This window comes from Mercenaria mercenaria, chromosome 15 (assembly GCF_021730395.1).
Source record: "Mercenaria mercenaria strain notata chromosome 15, MADL_Memer_1, whole genome shotgun sequence".
Taxonomy (NCBI): Eukaryota; Metazoa; Mollusca; class Bivalvia; order Venerida; family Veneridae; genus Mercenaria; species Mercenaria mercenaria.
In genome coordinates, this window is record NC_069375.1 from 23,948,010 (window position 1) to 23,963,064 (window position 15,055).

Below are 15,055 nucleotides of genomic sequence, written 5' to 3' on the forward strand. Positions count from 1 at the left end.
ATGCTTTGAATTCCCACAATTATCACAGAAATTGCTAGTCCTATGTGTATCATATTGTGCACCTTGTTGTTTCCCTTGAAATGGTCTCTGTTGGGGGTTTCTGGAATAAGTCTGTTGCATTGTACTCCGTGTTTTCTTCTGCGCTGCCCTGTACATTGGGTTTCGTCCGACTGCATTCACTGACTGTGATTGACAATTAATGTCCTTGACCTGAGTTTGACTCAACTAATAAGTCCGTGCTATATCCATGCACTTTTCAAGTGTCAGTCCCGATCCTTCGCTTATGAGTTTTTCTCGTATCTTGTGCGAGCGTATTCCAAACACTATGTGATCTCTGATCATTTCGTCAATGATTGTGTCTGTATAGCCACAGTCCTTAATAAGGATTTTCAGTTCTGTTACAAATTGTTCAAAGACTTCTCCTTCTTGCTGAATTCGCGATTTAAATTTGTATCTGCTGTATATGTGGTTTGACTTTGGTGTACAGTAGTTTGCGAAACGATCATAATATGTTTGCAATAACTTCTTTGCTTCTGCGTCAGTGTTCCATGTTGAGAATATCTGCCGTCCTTTTTCCCCTACCCACAGCATTAGATAATTGCATTTTGATTTCTCGGTTTTCTTTTCTAGGGGTCCACCAAACATAAATTCGGCATGCTCTTTAAAACGCTTAAATGCATTTGGCAAATCATTTGATTCCCAATCCATCCTGGGATTGCTTTGTGTTTCCATCTTAACAATGGGTTTTCTTTTTTTATACAAAACAATAGTCCGCAGAATATTTAATTGTTTAATCCGTCAGTAATAATTAGGCACAGAATAAAGTCACTTTACTTCTGACACCATGTAATAATGTTGGTGGATATAAAGGAGACACAACTGTTTTCTAAGCTTTAATCTATAAGAATGAATATTCTATGTACAACAAACATACAAGTAAGAGAGTGGTCAGCTGGCGGTGCTTATCAGTAGACCTGATAGCTGTGATTCGCCAGTGGACTAGCCTATAATGTAACACTATAAATATTATTTCTGTAGCGACGTAGCGGGGTGACCTGCCCTGCCTTTTTTTGATTCCGCCACGCTGCCCGTATAATATTTTCTTCTACCTTTGATTTCCTGCTAAATCCTGTCATGTTATTATGCGCCGCTGATTTGTTGGATGACAATACGTGCACATTTGTATCAGATAATGATAGAGTTTTAGTATTAATTGATAAGAGTATTGGTCTTGTTTAATGTTAAAAAGGGTGCCAATCATTAAATTGTTCATGCGCAGCCCAGATCATTTCATGCAACCTTTTAATAAGTCAGAAATTGAAATATAGAGACGTGTGTTTAAGTATATATACATGCAGCCTGATCCTGTGAGATATGAATAAATTTTAATTAATTCTGAAAGCAACATTAAAATGGTTTAGAACGCCCGTTCTCGCTTCTATCACATTCGTACGCGTCAAAATGTGATAAGCTCTCTCTGGGGTGTCTATACCTTCAAGAACATTTATGTACTAGTATCTGGATAATTAATTTCGGATAAAATAACTCAATGTTATAGACGTTCCTGTTGATGAGGTATTGATGACAGACATTTATATTGTATGGTCCGATCGATTGATTTACATAAGCCCACCTCCAGTAACTACTGAAAATTCTGTCTTATCGGAGACACTGTCTTTTACTAACAATGTATGCTGAAACCAACTTATTAGTATGGTTTTATTCTGAGTAAAATGAATAGCTTGATAATCTTAGTGACATTTTTAAAAGTAAAATGAATGGTTTGACCAAAAACAAAGTAATGTAAAAGCTCTTGTAAGCTTTATCTGTTACTGGTTTTGAAAAAAAAAATCCTTTACCACTTTATTCTGTGACAAGTGTGCTATAATCATCAATGGAATGAAAGACATAAACATCAAAAAATGCAATCACCGCTTGTACGTTTCCTTTAGAATTTGATACGTGTACGCAAGAAACGGGTCTTCACTTTTAAAGAAAAAATATAAGAGAACAATTAAAAATGTATCTCTTACTAATTTGTGACCCGATTCTGTCATCCCTGTAACGAAAACTCTTCATTAAATGTCTTCATAATACAATTCAGTCAAATTTATCTTTCTATGGTGTCAATGAACCGCCGCTTTGTCCTTGTATCTGTAATTACTTTCCCCAATCATTACACTTGTAGGATTTCTTAAGACAAGAAACGTGTGAAATGAAGAGTCGAAAAAGTCAAGTCAAGTTCAGCTTATTGAAAAAGAAATTCTAATGTTATCTGTATTAAATCAGGATTTAATATTCCACTGTGAAGAAAATCGGTTTGAAAAGAATGGATGCACGCTTCTACGAAATACACAGGATGTAATGTAAACACGTTTTATGTTTACTATGTTAACGTAGCGTGTATTTATCAGTGGGCATGCCACTTTTGAATAGTTGGCGTCATAATCCTTCCCAGAAAACAATTCCGTCTGTTTTAGCGAGGCAAACATAACTCTTTTTCATTTTTGAAAACAAAAACGGCAACACGAAGGACATATTCTTAAATCGATGGGATTACAGAAAGCGCCCTTTTATACTTTAAACATTCATGTGAATGTATTGATGACATTACTACTAGTAAATGGATTAGATTCAAGTTTAAACTGTTGTATAGTATCATCATTCGCAAAAATGACTCAGGTCGTAGCTATAATTTTCTCAGATATGCCCTATTTCACAATCAAGCATTAAAATAAACGAGCACATTGAAATACGTTTTGAGCAAATGGTCCAGTTGATTAATTTCCAGTAAAAACGTAGCTATACACGTTAACAGTTTGAATGTAAGGAAGCCAGGAACACTAATACACAGGTAAAAACTAACATTGCAATTGAAATTGTCGCGGCCAATGAACAACCTACCGATTTGATATACGTCTTATAAACAACAATATGGCTGGACATTGCCATATACTTTACGATTATATATATATTTTGTTTTGTCATTTGTCTAAGGTGAAAATATTCGTGTTCAAATACATTTACGCGAGGATGCAATTCAGACAATTTATACTTTTGTAGCAAAAATATTTATGAAAATAAATGTTTCATGGTATTTTAAAAAGCTTTTACAGTAGGCTTTGCATTGATTACTACACCTACATATGGCTTTTAGCTTTGAATAGTTGTAGGAAACACAGATAGCATACTTACAATCAAATTGTTATATTTGACATTTCAGTACTGATTACCATAAAATCCATTCATGTATATCGATTTAGATTCACTTATTTTTAATTCTCGATCACTGTTGGAGCATTATCTTTGGCAATCTTTTCAAAGACATGTCTCTTCTGAATACTGTGTCACGTATGGTTTAAAAAAAAAGAAACTGCGATTGTTTGCTGGTGCTTAATCAGAAACATTGCAGCAGATTTTCAGAAGTGTGCGAAATCTGAATTTGATACGTGAGAACATGTTTCTACTGCAAAGTGGTATTACGTGATAACATGGACCGAGTAGTGAAAACTTCTTTTAGTTATTGATTAATAAAGGTGACCATTGCTTAAAGTTCGAGATCTGTTCTTCAAGAAGTACAGCATTTAACTGATATGTGATAAAAATGGCAATTTATCTGACAAAACCAACAAAATTTATTTTATAATCAGTATTCTCACGCATTTTCATTATTGAACTTGTACAATTGAAGAATAAGAGTTATTGGCTGAAATGTGACATTGTTCTGTTGTATATTAACCGAACATATATTAATATCACAATTCTGACCCCGAATCAAAAGGAATCTACTTTCTGTGCAAAGGGAATGTTTATACTTATCTATCCTGTGAAAGCATGGATGTATTTTGACTTGGGTTGTAGTTAAGATAATAAATTCATATTTCTTAATCGTAATTATATGTTTTTGTACTTGTTTTTTAAAACCTTCAACGCTGGTTTAAACAAAACGCTGTTTTGCATGCCATGCTTGACCTTAATCATTAAGTATTCTGTATTATTTGACTGCTGTAGTATTTTTGTATAACTGAGCGAAAAAATAAAACATGACAAAAACTATATCATATGAGTCAGGTAATTATGATTCATTGACTGTCATTGATTAAAAACAGTTTACCAAACCGATGTATTCTGGTATTAGATTGTTCGATTGTGCTTAATATAATGTACCGTTTCACGCAATTGCTTTATTTGTTACTATGTTTCAAATAATACATGACATCGTAACAGCCGTCTACAATATAATGGATTGTGCTGCCAGTAAAACGGCTATATGGCACATTTTTCTTATAATAATACATTCCTTCTGCATATATCGAAGCAAGTCATAAAGATTAGGTATTTCTGTTTCAAAAAAAAGAAGTTAATGACATCGTGACCCACGTGCTGGTGTTAATCACATCGCGGTCCATAATAAAGGCCCGTTCATTAATTTAAAAGCTGCATGGCTACGTGCCCAGAGGAGTTAGAACTGTAACAAGAAATAAATGAAATAATGAAATAAATGGATACTTTTTCAGGTGAAGCATCTCTGCTATGAAATAAAACATCTCTAAAAGTTGCCAAAATTATGTCGTGACTGTAAGCGCTCTATTTACTCCAATTTACTCACAAAAATGCAGTTCTACTGTTTGAAACTTGTTCAATTCATAATAAAACATTGATCTGTACTGTTATATTTATGTATGTGGCAAGTGCATGACAACGCGGCTGGCATTTAAAATTCATGGTTCAACGTTCTACAAAGTTATGATTTTCAAAACTAAGAAAGGCAAGTGTAAGTCTTTCCCATGTGTGAGAATGTTCACAATAGGCTTACGATAAACACAGTAATGAGTCTTCTACATTTTTACATGTAACAATGTACCAGTAGATAATTACTGACTTTCGTCAGAAAAAAAATAGTGTTTTTATAAAGTGAATAATATAAAAGCACAAATTTCAAATTAATTCATATTTGTGAAATTGTTTCAAAACTTTTGCTTAGTTAAGTTCAATTTCCATTTTATTAGCCATGAGACTGTCGTGGTACTGTCGGCTGTTTCAGGTGTAAACATCAACAATAGCAGGTGGACATGTCTCATGACATTGAATACAGTGTACTTCGTTACTTGTTTTCTTAAACATCTTCCATAAGTATGTAAATGGTCTTTAATATAGTCAACTCAACATCAAACATTTACAGGTTTTCGTAAGTTTTACTGATGTTATCGTGTAGCTAGTTGCTCGTACTAATGAATAAGCATTGGGATAAGATAATTTTCAAAATGACAAAAAGAGGAGTAAGAATAATCAATTATAAGTCTATATACATACAGAATGCAAGAGATACTGACAATACTTTCCAGCTGTATTTGTACTGCAAGCACATTCGCTATAAACTGAGATACACTTGCATATAAGATAATTCAATCTTTACGCCAAAGATGTCAGCCAAATGACAAATAACTGTATAAGTTAAAACACCAACAACAGTTAATCATTTTCTAAGTTTATTTTTTCCTTGGTGTTAACTGAACATTTTTCATCTTGTTTTTGTAATGCCTTTCCCAAATTTGCGATAAATTAATGTTTATTACTACACTTGTGGGGCTTTCGAAGACGGAAACTTTATAGCATGAAGTGATAGAAAATTAGCTTTTACCAGTTAATTAAGTTTACTTTAGGAACATTCTTTAGTTTTCTGTATTACGTTGGACAGAGGACATGCTACACGTTTCGTAAAGATGAGAGGACGTATTTTTATGAAATACACTTGCTGTTAGCACAATTCGCTTCATACATTTGATTCGGTTTGACGTAATCAACTCTCGTTAACTGCCGAAGTATTATCTGCGATTTTCCATTCAAAATTATGCTGCTTTAGAATACTTGTCTGCCCAACACCGACAATTGTGTTATTTTTTTGAAACGCAAATAACATCTTCTTCGGCGTCTTCAAACGAAAGGAGCATCATTAATTGCAGCAAATTAGAATTTGTTGGAAAAATTATACATTACGGTTCGGTTTGCGTGTCATTTTTCAGTCTGGAAAGGAAATATTGTTGCCAAAGCTAACATTTTGCTAATGAATGTCGTCTATTCTGTATTAACATGCCGTGAAACTGGACATTGTTATGAAATTGTGTTAAATATTCGTATATTTCGGAGCATCCAAATTAGTGGAAAACCCTTGCATAAAGTATATTTCCATCTTCGATGCCATATTAAAATACCAGTGTTTAACCTTTAGCCTGCTAAATTTCTAAAATGGATTGGTCCATCATTCAATATGGGCAGTACCATTTATTATTTGAAAGGGTGTTTACTACAAATTTACTGACTGAATAGCGAACAGTGCAGACCATGATCAGCCTGCAGGCTGATCTTGGTCTGCACTGATCGCAAAGGCAGAATCACTTGCCGCCAGCAGGCTAAAGGTTAATAATAAAGGACTACTCAACGAAAGCGACCCGTACCGTATTGTAATTATAGCCTGAAGTTATTTCATGTGATTTGCCTTACCTATCTGACTTTTTCCTAATAATACATTGCTTGTCTGCCATCTATATTTATGTCTATTTTATCAATTTGAAAGTACATTCTAAAATTCATTGTTGAAGTAAGGTGACTTATAGGCCCATTGTGTAGGGTGCTTTATTGTATTGATTTTATTTTGTATTTTAATGAATGCACAAGTCACTATAATGCACAATTTCTTTTCTTATCTTATCCTGTGCTTTGACAATATAAATAGTATGTTTTCATATATCTAGACAATAATTGTTTTACAGGTTTTCTATTTCATATACCTGGACAATTTCTCTTTCTCTTATGCTTACTTTTAAGCTGCCTGCTTGCTAAATCTACAAATATTGGCTACAAGAAAAACATCAGTAGTTGAATGAAACTAAACATGGTCAAACCCACTTCATGTTTTGGTTTAGTACGCATTATCATCATTAATGTTACAAAAACGATGAACATACTTATCCGCTGGAGAAATCATACAGTATCACGTGATAAAGCTGCAAAATATTTCTACTTACAAAAGCATAAATAGCTTAATACATTCAGGCCCTATAAAGCCTGGAAACCTGATGCTCAATACATTACTTATTAACGGGATTCAGTTATTCACATCAATCCGTATAGATAAAATCATCATTAATAAAACAAAGATATATGCTTTCTAAACGGACCCATTTTATTCAACAACGACTTGCCTAAACGCTGAGGTCATTCACTTGCTATTGATACACTGTTAACTGTAAACAATGTTGGAAATAACAATCTATAACATTAAAAGTTTCAGTTACAAACGATACTGGTATGAACTCTGCACAATGATCCCTTGGAAGCAAAGAATACAACCAAAAAGGAATAACAGCAGACTTGGTTTGATTGAGTCTGTTCATGAGAGGTAATGAAATGTGAAAAACCTATCAATCCCCCTAGCGAAACTCTGTTACACATTTATTGAATGATTACATGATCCCAAAGGTCCAGAAAATATAAAAACTTACTTGAAACATATTATATTTAAAAGTTTTAGTAGAAGTCTCAATCGCTGCGGTTGCAGCTAAACTGTCTTCTGAATCTTTCTCGTACCTGTGCCGTCATCTTCCTTGTTTTAAAAGAACGAGACTCTATCAAATCGGGGAAATATTAATTTAAATATTTTATGAGGAACAGACGTTTGAATATCAGGTATGATGTATCCTTTGTAACATCAAACACATTTCTCCTAGCATCATTATTGTGGAAAACAACATAAGCATACTAAGTTATACCTTAAAGGTTACAAGCATTTCCGGGATCGTCACAACTTACCGGTTGTAAACAACTTTCGGTTGAAAAACTGCCTTGTACTATTTAGGTTATATTTTCCGTCTGATTTATTCTATAACTTAGACGTATGTTGTATAGAAAAATGTTCAATGTTAATATATTATATTATGGTTATAAACGATATTTGCAAATAATTTTACGAATAATTACTTCATGATATTGCAAACGATTTTTTCTTTGAATTAATTGCATTCATATTTGTTTTAAATTAATGGCATTCATATTTTCCTTGAATTAATTGCATGCACTGCATACGGCTTTTTTGTGATTATCATTTCTGCGATCTTTTCCAAATTTTCTAGAAATTCCTTTAGTTTTTCAAGTGATTATAACATGTCTCGTCCATGCTATTTGAAAATGTCAGTCGTTTTTACAATAAAACCTCTATCTATGCATATGAATTTATTTTTACATAATAAATAATTCATGTTCACTACCAGAAAATTTTCTGTGGATTAAAGGATGTCTCTTCAGTGTATTATGGACCATAATCCTTCCAAAACAAAACAGAATGTTCTTTTTTTTCACGTAATACTTCTTAAAACGTTTAAAATAGTCCGAAATAAATAGCCTTAAATTTAAAATGACTGGATTTTCCTGGAAAAGTATAAATCATAGGACGGCTTTTGCGTGACTAATAATATATATATCACTTTTTGTCTAGGATGAAGATAAAGCTGCCAAGGACGTCATTCCGCCTATGATTACAACATCATTCTCATACAACGCCTGTGGAGAAATACATCATAACATATTCATTTTAAATCTCCCGTCGCATTGTCATTGCTTCAGAGAAGAACAGATACACTCCATATTAGCATAAAACTTACTGATGTTGTTCTAAGAACGAATTATCAAAAGAGCGAATCAAATATTTTCCAGAAACAATTCGGGGTTTGTATTAAAAAACCAGAACATTGGCATAGTCTGTCACATAAGGAGTAAAATAACTGCAAAGACTATGCTAACTTCAATAACCCGAGTACTTTAGGTAAGCCCGTCTTTAAGCAGCAATGTAATTTGATTTTTATTCTCCATCCATTGCGTTTACAAACTTTGCACATTTACAGAAATAAAAGACAAAATAATTATGGAAAACCAACCAACAACAGACTTACAAAATTTCTTAATCATTTAATTAAATTGTACAGGCCCAAATCATGTTAGTCTTTTGACAGTAACGTACTCGTATTTCCTGTGAATGAAGAATTTAATTTAGTTCATTCAGAGTGTTTTAAGTTGTTCGGAAACTTAGTGCTTAAGATCTGCTGTTAGCTCTAGATAGGTAACGATACCGAGTTTGCATTGATGCAATTACTGGCATCTAGTTACATAAAAGTGTTCTCCAATGTTCCCGCACTCCACTGTTTATGAGGATGGAAAGTAACTACATGTATATTATTTTTGTACCATGCTGGTAGAGATGAGTGACTCAAAAACAACATTTTTGTGCTATGTTACAGGTACATTAGTACACACTCGTTTCTTAGATAAACTTACATTCTTCTATGCATTCAAATCAAACCACACCTACTGATACAGAAGGTGATACATTGCCCAGTTCGCCATATTTGTGTATAACGTCACATTGTGATGTGAGACGCGTATGTTAAACAGAACGTTGTCCATTAAAACCGTGTGTTGTGACGCATAGTTACAATTATTTATAATTCTAACAGCCGTTTGTGTCGTTTCACAGATTGAATACTGAATCAATTAACTCAACATAAATGCCTGCAAATGTTTCATTTGAATTAGATCACGGTTCATAACCGCCTCGGTAGCCTTGTGGTAGAGCGTCCGCTTCGAGTGCGGGGGGTCGTGGGTTCGATCCGCAGCCGCGTCATACCAAAGACGTAAAAAATTGGTACTAGCAGCTTCCTCGCTTGGCGCTCAGCATTAAAGGGATTGTGCTAAGACTGGTCAGCCCGGTGTCAGTATAATGTGACTGGGTGGGGTATCATGCCACGTGTCTACGGCGTGATATTCCAGGGAGGCAGCACTATAAAGTTGGGCATTGTGCTCACTGCTACAAGTAGACACCGGCGTTTATATGACTGAAAAATGTTGAAAAAGACGTTAAACCCGAACACACACACATAGATCACGGTTCGTGTTTTTCATTTGATTACGAATACATGTTTATGTTAAAATTCAATATTGATGTATCCCAACATGCTTCAGATACCTCCTTAATCGAAGTAGCCTACATTTCTTAAGTGCTTATAACAGGCTTTGAATGAACAAAGAAATGAGCATTAAAATATTCGAAGCATTAATTTGTTGACATTAAACAAAGTACTGAGCATTTAACATTATCTTTATAATTATTCAGTAAAAATGAAACAAGAATAATATTAAATACCTCATTTCATGACTAACTCTTACATTTAATGTTAAGAAACAATTTTATATTTTTACTTTATAGTAGTACGCTCATATATTATTAATCACTTGTTACCATACTACTATACTGTTTAATGATCTCTATAGAATAAGCCCAGGTGTTTAGATATTCGAATGAAACTGCATGCATACAATACTTTTTATATAATATTTTACTAAAGTTGGTTTTGTCTGAAACATGACAGGTGGTGAGTTTAGGGATTTCATTCTGGTCAGGTCACGCAAGTTATCGTTGAAATCACGTATTATTCATCATTCAAGAAAATATCGTAAGTCGTAAATAGTAACTAAATACGTTAGCAAAACATATTTAAAATTCCATAAGGCTTTTTATTACATACTCGTTTCTATTCCCCGTTAAGTTACACTGGTACCGGAAACGTCAATATTTTTCCATACACTGACGCCTGAATTTCAAATTGGGTGCGTGACGTGTTGTTGCACTATTTTTTGTCTAGTCCAGTATTGTCAATCCTATTCAGGCTATTGAACTAATTCATAATATTTACATTATATCTATACCTGTAGAAGAGTATGTAATAGAAAGGTTATTATCTTTGCATCGGCAAATATGCACTCGTTCTTCGGCGGAAGAATATTGCGGTCCTAAAGTCGCGCAATATTCCCGCTGAAGAACTCGTGCATTACCCGATACAAAGCTAATAACCTATAAATATTTTGAATTAAAAACAGATGAAATAGCTGTCCAAATAGATGGTATGCATAATTACAAAGTTAGAAAAACACCACTTTTAATACTGCACATGAACTTTGTCAGTTATAGCCATAAAGGGAGGTAATCAAAATCAATGAACAAAACAAAACTTTCTATTATGTCAATCAATGTTCAAACCTTGGTCAAATATTAGGAAATAAAATACTGAAAATAGGATTTACCACAAAATTAATTTATTTTACATTGATAACAAAAAAGTGGCAGCCACATTTTAAGCAAAGGCATTATGTGCCTTTAAGATTATTTACATGTGTGTCCATAGGATATCAGTATGCCCACTATATCATTATACGGTCACATGTTACTTGCTGACAATACAAAAGTAAACTTTCATATGACCTTGGGCGATATGGATACTAGTAAACCTCATCAAGGAACATAAGGTACAAGAAATTGAAAGAATGAAAAGTAAATTTGGAATGGAATGGAGGCTCATGAGTAAGGATAATCGTAAACAAATTCCAGTGTTCGCAACATCTCATGCTGAACAACGTTCCCGAACAGTTTCTTCACTGTATGTCAAACATTTTCATGATACTTGTAACACAAACTTTATAGTCATAATGCATATTTTGACTAAGTCAAGGGCCGTCCTCTTTGATGAACTCTTAAATAAAACTACAGGTACACAACTTCACTACTGAATATCACTTTTAGGATGTTTGATGAATGTCAATACTTCTGATATTTGAATGGCACAAAATTTGGACAAACAGAGAGACAGATGGACGGAGGGACAGACGTACAAAAAAGGGGCAGTCTAAGTATTCCCTACAACCCCTACGCCTCCCAAACCTCAAACAGCGAGTCGGGTCACAGGAAAATGATTGTACTTGAGAAATGATAAAAAAGGAAGCACAAATAAAAGTTTTTAATCCACATTATTCTTGGTGTTCTTGCATTTATTTCAATTTACCAAAACCTGTCATTCCTGTCACAAGCTGTTTAGAAAAATGCTTATATAACCAAAAGAAGTAAAATTAACATCATGTGTAATTACTTTCTTTGGCGTAAATTTACTTCCAATTTCTTCCTATGTATGTAATTACTTTGTCCAGTTCGCGACACACGTAGGTCTATCATTACATTTGTAAGGTTTTTTAAAACAGAAAAGGATATGAAACGACGTGAGACAAGAAAGACTAATGCCTTTTCTTGCAATTTGAGTTAATTGAAATCGACGTTATAGCTTATTCATACCAAAGCGGAAAAGTAAATGCTATCTCACCCTAAACACAGCTTTGATAAAAGAGAAGAATGCTTGAAGGTAACACTTGATGTTGTCAACCACTAACTCCCTCTCCTGGGCCTCAATGCTTCCTTTGTCGCTCATTTTAATTATTGCCTGTTATCGCTGTCAGTTGAAAATTCCACTTGTAAATACTTCGTCAGAAGTGAAATAAACATTTTCAATTAAAAATATGCATAAAAAATCCACAATCTCAGTTGCACCCATAGCAAATATTTGACCCAAATCTTTCATTTCAATAAAAACTTCTAAAAAATTAACAGAAAAAAGCATTATTCTATTATTCTATAATCTCTACAAATATCCTTATGCGTAGTTAAACATTCATTTCTTCTTTTTTTCTGAAATTATTCTTGGCAGTTTGCGATATACCAATTTTTACCATTACATATGTAGGGCTTCAGAAGACAGAAAAAAGGCATCAAATGAAGTGATGTAAAATGGCAAAAGTCTTGTAATTTGAGTTAATTGAAACAGACGTGGAAAAAAACGGTTCCATAACTAAATCGGAGAAAGTCAGTTTGATGACGGAACAGTCGCTTGTATTTTAAGAAGAACATTCTTCTTCTTCACCTCTTGGCTCCCGAAAACAATAAATCGTAGAGACGGTTTTTATGTAACTGATGATATAAATCAGATTTTCTCGGGACAAATAGAATGCTTTTATCGTAAGAGACTGGTACTGGTTATTCACAGGAAAGACAGTTTCGCTTGTATCGGGCTGGTTAGATAACCAGACTGTCTATTCGCAAAGAGCTAGGCTAAGTTAGACAGGCAGGCCAGTATCTAATATGACCTCTCTCTCTCTCTCTCTCTTTTGGGATTTTTATTCGCGTTGTCCTCATGGTCCGATCGCTCTGTGTCTACTAGTAGAGGATGACTATATAAATCTGGTATAATAATAATTTCACTTATGATTTAAACCCCCTCAAACGATTTGAAGAAAGAATCATTTTAATTTAAAAAAAAACTCTAGATAACTTAAAGGTAAAAACGACACAGGAAAGGAGTTCAACTTATAACTGAACATGATGAAATCTGAATTTCTGCGAGACATGAACGAGAATTTCAAAGTTTTGCATTATATTTTTAGGGAAATGTTCCAAGAGTGACGTACTATGGAAACACCTACTGTTATTAAGTCAATCGCTCGTATGATCCAAAAGGTCAGTTTATTGATATAAAAACAGCTGGCGGCAAAATAACGAAACGTATTCTGTTCTTAAACTAGGAAGCAAAGCTGCGAAAAGTAAAAGGAAACTTCATTCGCTCAACACTGCTTACATCGTCAAACAAAGAGCTAGTTTCTGGATGCTTTATTAGAAAATGAGCAATCGAAGAAACACCGACAAAATCAATGTCATATGACACCTTCAAGATACTGGTAGTAGAAGAAATACAAAGGTGCCCCCGTGGTCATTGTTACAAGCACGTGTTGCCAATTAAGTACAACCAACGACATTCCACAAGCAAGTTTAATAAAAGTTGGATTTCAAAAGAACAACAAATCGAAGTAAGCAACCTTACCCATTTGACACCGAGGGCTAGACTACACTTTAGAAATTTGGTCTTCGAGGAAGATGACGTAAAAAAGATTTCAATCAGATGTTAGCGATTTCATTTGTATGTTTACAAATATGTAACAATGCCCACATGGGCACCTTGGTATTTCTTTTACCTTGAAAGTTGTCATATGACATTGATTTTCTCGATTTACAAATCTTACTGATCGGATCCAATAAAAAGTAGATTCATATTTTCAGTATGTCCGAAACAATGAAGAAAGTAGTTCTGTATATGACTTCCTCATATACGTCAATGCAAACAATGCAGAATGTAGTACGGACTTCCTCATACACTACAAGTTTAGGACCTCTAACTTTAAATTTATACTTAATCACACGTAATACTTAAATGAAAAGAAAATGTGTTATTGTTCGTAACATGCCGATAGAGATGAATTTTTTGACTACCGAATTTCAGCAATACATGAGTAATACGTGTTATCACGTAACAAATATGGCGGACATGTTTTTTCTGTTCCGATGAAAATTTTGGAAAATTCAAAAATTAAAGTGATTGATTAAATGGATTTTAATGTGCTTAAGTTTTATGAACTTACTGTCATAATCTGGACAATTTTGATATGGAGAACGTTTGTTTGTATGTATGCAGAGCTTAGTATTTTGACAAATCTTGACTGAATAGAACTGATTTTGAAAATTTGATGGGTGGCAAGAAGGGCGCCAAAAAGAGGACTATATCTCAATCGTCCCCAAATCAACAAATTTTAAATCCAGATAAGCGGACAGTATATATGATGGCCGATCAGGGTTCCCCCGGTGGTGGTTCGCTTTCGTTTTTATCCCAGATTCCACAATATACAGGCCAATTTTACCCTACAGTGCCCCCTCAATTCGTGACAAGCCCACAACAACAGAACATTCAGACACAACAAACCTCGATGAACTGTAATCAAATGATTATGAACAAATTAGAGGCTATGGATAATAAACTATCAAAGCTTGATTCTATTGAAAATCAAATAACCGATATGACACAAAAACTGACCCAAATGGACAGGAGATTGTTTTCTTTAGAGAGCAAATTAAACGAAACTAACAGTAAACTTATAGAAATTGAGGCCAGCAGGCATTTTGACAGCCAATTATGTGATGAAATAAAGTCAAAACAGGTCGACATTGATCAAATGATCAGAGATGAAACACGGAAATACACACAAATAGCTAAAGACTATGATAATCTCAAACAGGAAAACAATCGTTTATCGGAGGAAATGCTAGACATGCAATCCAGATGAATGAGAGACAATTTGT

The 15,055-nt window shown here is 34.0% G+C and overlaps 1 protein-coding gene across 1 annotated transcript in view; it reads right to left on the reverse strand.

Annotated features, from left to right (window-relative positions):
* LOC123548479 (synaptotagmin-1-like) overlaps window positions 1–15,055 on the reverse strand; it is a 157,643-nt gene that overhangs the window by 93,646 nt on the left and 48,942 nt on the right. The window lies entirely within an intron of this gene.